At 37.9% G+C, this 8,211-nt stretch overlaps 1 pseudogene; it reads right to left on the bottom strand.

Annotated features, from left to right (window-relative positions):
• Positions 1–2,123: 2,123 nt before the first annotated feature.
• On the bottom strand, positions 2,124–7,086 carry LOC147425221 (uncharacterized; annotated as a pseudogene).
• Between the last annotated feature and the right edge of the window lie 1,125 nt (positions 7,087–8,211).

Below are 8,211 nucleotides of genomic sequence, written 5' to 3'. Positions count from 1 at the left end.
TCTTACCATGCCGTACGTAGTACCTTGTCTTCGTGCCGAAGAGGATAGCTTTGGGTTGTAGCACCTCTTCTTGGTCTTTGATTTCTGGTGGGTCTTCATTAATTGGTTCTCTTGGAGGTTTTCCTTTGTAGGGATTAAGTAGGCTCACATGAAAATCATTGTGTATGAGCCAATGGTTGGGCAGCTTGAGATGATAATCCATGTCATTAATTGGCTTCAAGATTTTGAAAGGACCATAGTATCTTTTTGCTAATTTAGTATGATACTTTTGATGGCCCGTAGGATTTTTGCCCGTCGTTTTCCTCAATCCAGCCTTGGGAAACTTAAGTAAGACCCAATCATTTTCTTTGAACGTTAAGGCCCTTCTATGCTTGTCAACAACAACTTTATCCCTTTGTTGAGTGATGGATATAGTCTCCTTAACCTTTTATAAAGATTGTTATAGGTCACGTCTATACTCATCAGCAACAACGAAGATATTCCCATGTACTTTAAGTAGAAAGGGACTTTTAGGTCTTCCCTCTATGATCTCAAAATGTGCTTTTCTTGTAGTAGTATGGATAGTATTATTGTATGCATACTCTACAAGGGGTTAGTACTTCTCCAATTGTGAGCGTTGATCTACTTCTATAACATAAGTATTTAGTAGATTGATTATTGTAAGATTGGCTATCTCACTTTGGCCATCCGTTTGTGGGTGATAGGCAGAAGAGAATTCAATCTTGCACCTAGATTTTCAAAGAGACCCGTCCAAAAATTATTGGTCATTCTAAGATCTCTATCTGACACGATGGATGTTGGTAATCCATGGTGTTTGAAAATCTAAGATATGAAGATGGTTGCCATTTGGTGTGCCTTAATAGTCTTTTTTTTAACAGGAAGAAAGTGTTCTTGCTTGCTAAACCTGTCGACTATTGTCCATACTCTCGTCTCCCCGTGGATAGACTTGGGGAATAAGATAAAATCCATGGATATACTCTCCCATGGTGAATTAGGAGTCTTACCATAACCCGAGCGACATTTTCTGAGCGAACATAGATCCGAGAAAACAAATTAAGGAAGTGAATCATAATACATGAAAATGAACTCAACAAGTTATAGTCTTACAAACACTATCTCATTTGTTAATAAGTAAACCCTACATCACAATTACTTGCCAATAATTCTCTAAATTCTTTAAGGAGTTTGTTTCGTCTCATCAATGACTTAATGTTTATCCATAACACAAATTATGTTGTCAAATCATTAATACAAGAGAATTCCATTAAAAATGGACAAAGTTTTCTTTGTAAAATGAAAAAAAGTTCAAACTAACCATGGTCCATTGGACACCTCACATGAGGATTTCAAAATATTCACTTTCAAAATCATACAAGGAATGACATGTCCATTTGTCAATACTTAAACTCTAGATCATAATCACTCGATAATAATTCTAGACTCTATGAAGAGTCGCATCTGTCATTAATGAAAACATTGCGTTTATGACGCGTTTCACAGATATGAAAAAAAAATCGCAATTGCTTCACCATCCTTTGAGCCGCTGCCTCTACATAGATTGGCAATGCAATTCCACAAACAAGCAAAAGTGAATGTAAATATGCATGCACTCAAAATTCAATCTATGGATCTCATTAATAACATTAAACGTAATTCTTTCGTAAGATACATAAATGCCAAAAAGTGAAACATAACATAAAGACCCAAAACATAGAGCAAACAAAATAGGGAAGTGAATCATAATACAAGAAAATGAACTCAACAAGCTACATTTTCACAAACACTATCTTATTTGTTAATAACTAAACCCTACATCACAAACACTTGCCAACAATTCTCTAGATTCTTGAAGGAGTCGCATTCGTCTCATCAATTCACAATGTTATGTATTATCCATAATACAAATTATGTTGTCAAATAATTAATACAAGAGCCTTTCATATAAAAAAATTGGACAAAGCTTCCTTTGTAAAATGAAGAAAATTTCAAACTAACCATGGTCCAATGGACACCTCACATGAGGATTTCAAAATATTCACTTTCAAAATCATAGAAGGAATGATATGTCCATTTGTCAATACTTAAACTCTACATCATAAGCACTCTCTAATAATTCTTAGACTCTATGAAGAGTCGCATTCGTCATCAATGAAAACATTGCTTTTATGATGCGTTTCACAGATACAAAAGTCGTATCTCAATTCCTTCGCCATTCTTTGAGCCACTGCCTCTACATAAATCGGCAATGCACTTCCACAAACAAACAAAATTATATGTAGTTATTATGCATGTAATCAAAATTTAATCTATGGATCTAATAACATTAGACGTAATTCTTACGCAAGATACATAAATGCCAAAAAGTGAAACACAACATAAAGATCAAAAACACAAAAGTAATGTCAATGTCATAGTAGGAGCGAAGTCTCACTAGTCATCATAAGGGTCGACACGCGATGGCATGTCACCCTCATCCTCAACATCTAGAGAGGTAGATGCCTCCTCTCGGCTTCGCTTTTTAGGGCAAAGCAAGGTAACCACATAGTCTCTGATAAGAGACTCATCGGTGTCAAGCGTAGCACATGCTCGTTCAGATGATAAGCATGCAGCCAAAACGGGAGTTGTACCACACCCAAGCTCCAAACAAATACCTCCACGTCGACAAAGCAGCTACAACAAAAGCCTGGCTCCACTGCATCTCACCCTGCCAAGGCATCCCTGATCCTGATCTAGCTAAGGAAGGCTCCGGAAAATGGTGTGTCATGAACGAATCTGAAGGCTGGATACCCAAGCGAGAGAACATAGTGGTGCTTTCAGCCACAAATCATGCTGGCTGCATCCCAATCCTGTGTACCATAAGTAGCATAGAGCACTGGCACTGCAAATCAAATTACAAAACCACAACATTGAAGAAACATTGAAGAAAGTGCCTCAACAAAACTATACAATACTGAAGTGAAAACAATACCTGAATTCGACCAGATAAACTCTCAACATATCCATATGAACTATGATGGAGCACTATAATGAGACGATGTACCACCATCTCTAAAGCACGACAGAACCTCTCCACCCATCCAATAACCTCTCCTATTCATAGGTTCTTGTAAGAAAAAACTACCGATATTATGAAATAATATTAATGCAAGTAATCAAACACAACACAAATACCTGCAGTAGAAGCCATAATGAGCAGCCATCCAGAATTTGCAAGTGTAGAAAAATTCAAATGGATAGCAGATCGTACATGCTTCTCATTGCAAATATCCCAACGAGATGGAGAAGAAGAACCAATATGCAATCTACCAAAAGGAAGATCCAAGAAGACAAAATTTGCGGCCCACGAAACAGACTTTCCCCCACGAGTGTATGGCACACCGCTTGAGCGAACTCGAGACATATGTTGATGCACAATATTCCACGATGCATTGCGAGTACCCTCTCTATAGTTTGCAGCGATAGAAATTTAATTGCCAACAATAGCAATACATTGTGTATCAACAGGAAGCATTGGGTAACGCAAAGGAGACTCCAAAACATAGACAAATTGTATGCTCCTCCCAACAACAATCAAGACCGAGGAGTCTGCGACAACATATTTATGATATGTGAACTTTTTCGCAAAGTATTAATAAAATTCGACAATAAAAATTTCAACACTTACCATGCTCTAGAACGTCCTTCACAATAGTGGTATCAACCACAGTCTTCATCCTCTCAGTAGACAAGTGGACACCTTAAAAGACATATACAACAGTTTTTGAACCTACAAGAATCAACAGTATGAAAACATAAAAGTTAAAGAATGACATAAGCATACCTGGTTGTCTCGCCTCTGAAGTAGTAGGTGGTGGTTGTCTCGCCTCTGCTGCTGCATCCCTAAGCATGGTTTCTCAAAGCTCTTTCTCTCTCTCAAGGATGTGACCCTGCACCATATCTAACCACCATGGACATGTATCTCTCTCCCATGTTGTCAAAGTGGGCATGCTAGGGGGGTACATATATGTGTCCTTTGACGCAGTCTATGCCCACTGTCTCACCACAAATGGGAGAGTTGGCAAGATCCCCTTTGAAACCAAAAGTGACAAAAACCTAACAAGAAAAAAAAACATTGAACACTTGACTTGATAGTGACATACAAAGCAAGATCAAAATTGTTACAAACCTGTAGGCCAATCGTTGAGCTGCCATTCGAAAAGTATCAACTTTCTTGAGTGCTTGTTTCTCTACATCTTTGCTTTTGGCCTCCAAAGAAACCTCCAAAGGATAGAGAAAAGGCCTAGCTTCAAACTTAATTTCATCAAAGTAGAACCCCAATGTGCATTCATGTGGCAATGGTGCCCCTCCTGGCACATTTTAATTGTCCAAAACAAGTTGTGTTGCTCTCATAGACACGAGCAAGGTAGCCCTCTCTACGCAGCCAACTACAAATTTAAAAAACACAAAACACCACAACAAATATTATTTCTTAGACAAAGCAAGCCAAACATTAAATAACTAGTAAATCATACTCAATGTCGAAACAAATTATCTCCCTTCTTCAAACCAAAAGCAGTCCTTGTGATCCTATCAGACTTGAGTAATGAAACCCATTGGATTCTATTCTGCACAGGGGCATCATGGAGTGCAATCAAGTTTAGCTTCTCTAAAGTTTCCCAGCTGTCATGTCCCCATTTGAGTGACATAATCTTTGCCAACCAGTCTGTCCCAAGATTTGGATCCAAAATATTCAAGAGATACAACACAATACAAAGAGCATGAAGTTTTACTTCACATCCATAACAACAATCAACACAATGACTATTGCTTGATTATTTGGTTAGTGTACCTTTCCAATACGTTCTTGATATTTATGTATTATCCACGATGAATGCTCTTCTCCTCCTTCTTCACATCCTCTACATGCATTCCTTGCTTGAGTTGAGTCAATCTAGACTCTTTCTCTTTAGTTATTTGAATCTAAAAAAGAAATCAATTTGTCTAAGAGTTATTCAAATGACTTAAAAATAATTTGCAAGAAAAAAAAAAAACAAAACTCACATCATAAACTAGCATGCCAAGGTAGCGTCGTGTGAGTGGATACCAAGGTTCTGCACCTTCAGCATACTTTCTTCGCACAGATGCAATTAGTTTCTGGTCTTTGTCGGGGAGAGTTTTTAGGTAGCTTTCATGTTCAACTGCACATATGTAATTGGTGTTCACACCAAAGCATGCATGTTCATACTGCAAAAACCCATATTTATTTGTTTCCATAATAAAGTATTCAACAACAAGATATATGCTTTAGTAGATACTCACACATTCATTCGTTGCAAGCTACTTAGCAATGCAATCTCAAGAACCTTGGTGGGATCTATGATAGTACAAAGGACCCTACAATGTCTCTCCTTTGAGGTGGAAAACTTCTCTTTGATAGATTCAGTCCATGCAAGCGTGTGATGGTTGCCCTCCCAAACATAAAACATGTGGTCTGACAGATCTACAAACCTTGGTTGGCTTTTGAGCTCCAACTCATAGTCCTCATTGATTTCTATCCAAAGAGGATCCCACTTTTCCTTGATGTCATCTTCAAAACAAGAAACCAAAATTAGTGAATTCAAAGAGAAGTTTTAAAAGAGAAATTCACTTAACAAATTTAAGAAGCTTCAACTTACCTGTAGCAATGGTTTGCTCTCTCTTAAATGTCCAAAGTGAAAAAATGAAAGCTCCCTATTCTTGCATATATCCTTCCCTTGCAAAAGCCGTTTTTAATCCACCTAAATCATCTCTTAAACCTCTGACTCTAGCATATGGAATCAACCTACACAATGGTATAGGAGGACAGTCGAAGAAACTAAACATACATGTGGTCTGAAGTACATCAGCACCTATATGCATAAAAATATTTTGCTCCTCGTCAATCTCTGCAGCTGCAGTTACCTCATCTCACATTTCCCAAGGGATAATTTGAAGTTCATTTTCTTCAGGAGCCAACGTGTCATCAATTTCATGCATAGACCCTTGGTCAACATCCACAGAGTGAATCTCTTCCTCTTCAGTGCCATGACACTCTGACATTTCTGTTAGTGACACTGATGACACATGTTCACTACTTTCAAGTGGTTGTGTAGACTTTTCATTACGTAGACTTTTCTTTAATCTTCCACGAGATGGACTACAAATAAAATACACAATCAACATCTAAAAAAATTTGTACATTGCCTCTAAACATGAACTTTAACATGCATGTCTATAAGCAATGAAAACTTGCCTCTAAACATGAACGTTAACAATGAAAACATTGCCTTTAAACATGAACGTTAACATGCATGTCTATAAGTAATGTTTCAAACAGAATTTAATATTTACATAGTCCATTGGAGGAGACAAAAAATAAAGATTGAAGAAAATAAATACTATCTCCAACAAAACATTGCTTGTAAAAATGCACGCTAACATGTAACATGTATGACTAGAACCTCTTTTGTGCGTATAAACAAATTCTAGAAATACAACAATATATTCTGCTTCTCTAATGAAACATTGGTTTTAAACATGCACATTGACATGTAGGTCTTTAAGTTGCCCTTCAATAAAATACACAATCAATCTTTGAAAATATGTGGACAGCACCTCCTTTGAATGTGGAACAAAATTTCAAAAAATATGATAATCCAATGGACACCTCACATGAGGGTTTCTTAATATTGAATTAAAAAAAAAAATCTCTTTTGAAACATTAATCACTTTTCTCTAAACATGAATGTTAACATGCAGGTTTTTAGACACTAATTGACATTTTAATTAATCTGAAATTTAGCAAGCTTGGATGATTTGAAAGCTTTTTTTCATATGTAAACATCGTCTCTAGGCATTCACATTAACATGCAGGTCTTTAGACACTAAATAAAATTTAGCAAGCTACAAACATTCTCGTCAACGGGCAGTTCTAGAAGCAATTTGCTTTTGTAAAAATATATACATTATTTTTTATACAATTTGCTTTCAGGCATGCACATCGACGGGCACCTCTACATGTATAATAATGACATCAAAAAATGGTGAGAAAATGTACCTAATAGGATGGCGTCCTTTACGTCCCGCCATTGCTCCTCTCCGATTTTTTGGTGATGTTGGCATGGAGATGCAAGCTTTGCATCGATACTCGGATGACAGATGCTCTAACGCTCAGACTCCGCAGGTGCTTTCTCACCTGCATGTGCAACTCAGACTCATAACTATATTTTGAAAGCCTCAAGAGACCACACGCTCACGGTGAGGATGTCTTAGTAATGTCTTGCTTATTTGAGAGAGAGAGAGAGAGAGAGAGAGAGAGAGAGAGAGAGAGAGAGAGAGAGAGAGAGAGAGAGAGAGAGAGAGAGAGAGATATGGATGTGCGTCTGTTCAATAAATTTGAATATGTGCTTTTGTAGAGACCAACACCACCGAGGAGTAAACAGCTATAAGCTAATGCCAGAGCTGAGTGCATTCAGTCATCATGGGTGCATGCATTCTATACTCTCCACATACTATACTCTGAGGAATTGAACTCGTCACATTCTATACTCTGCACATGTGCACCAATGCTCGAAATAAAATATTTTCCAAAACCTTGAAACCATGACAGAGAAATCTTCACACATTATGGTGCTCATGGTGCTCATGTGACATGTTGGGACTCCGTTGGGCCTTGCTGATGTGTAGAGTATACTAACAAGGACCAAAAGAACACTACCCCACAGATTTCATTCCAAAGAACCAGAAAGACAAACCGCAAAGTAAGGCCGATTGAAACCCAACTTGATTCCTTCTTTTGAGAGCCACACTTCCTACCATCACTTTGCCTTAAGCTTAAAAAAAAACCACACCCTGAGCTTTAGTCAAGGCTTGGATGAAGCTCTTGAAATTTGCATCACTTGAACCAAGATCTGAGCTTTGTACTGCACGCCTTTCGTCCTCACTCAGCTGGATTGCATTCTGACGAATCTTGGCATCTGTCATAACTACTCGAATCTTGCTCTCCACTACAGAGTGAGTGAGCAACTCCTCTCCATGATTCTTAAGGGCCAATACATTCCCCCATTGCTCTTCTATACATCGACAATTCAACATCTGATCATCAAAATACGGGTATCCCAATAGTGGCTTCCCTTGAACAACCCCTTCCAAGACAGAATTCAAGCATGCATGTGTGAAGAAAGCGCCTATAGCGGGATGTGCTCATGGTGGTCA

This window comes from Adiantum capillus-veneris, chromosome 25, assembly GCF_014529385.1.
Source record: "Adiantum capillus-veneris isolate H3 chromosome 25, ASM1452938v2, whole genome shotgun sequence".
NCBI classification, from domain to species: Eukaryota; Viridiplantae; Streptophyta; class Polypodiopsida; order Polypodiales; family Pteridaceae; genus Adiantum; species Adiantum capillus-veneris.
The sequence above is the reverse complement of the archived record's forward strand: the minus strand, read 5'-3'. Positions and strand labels throughout refer to the sequence as shown.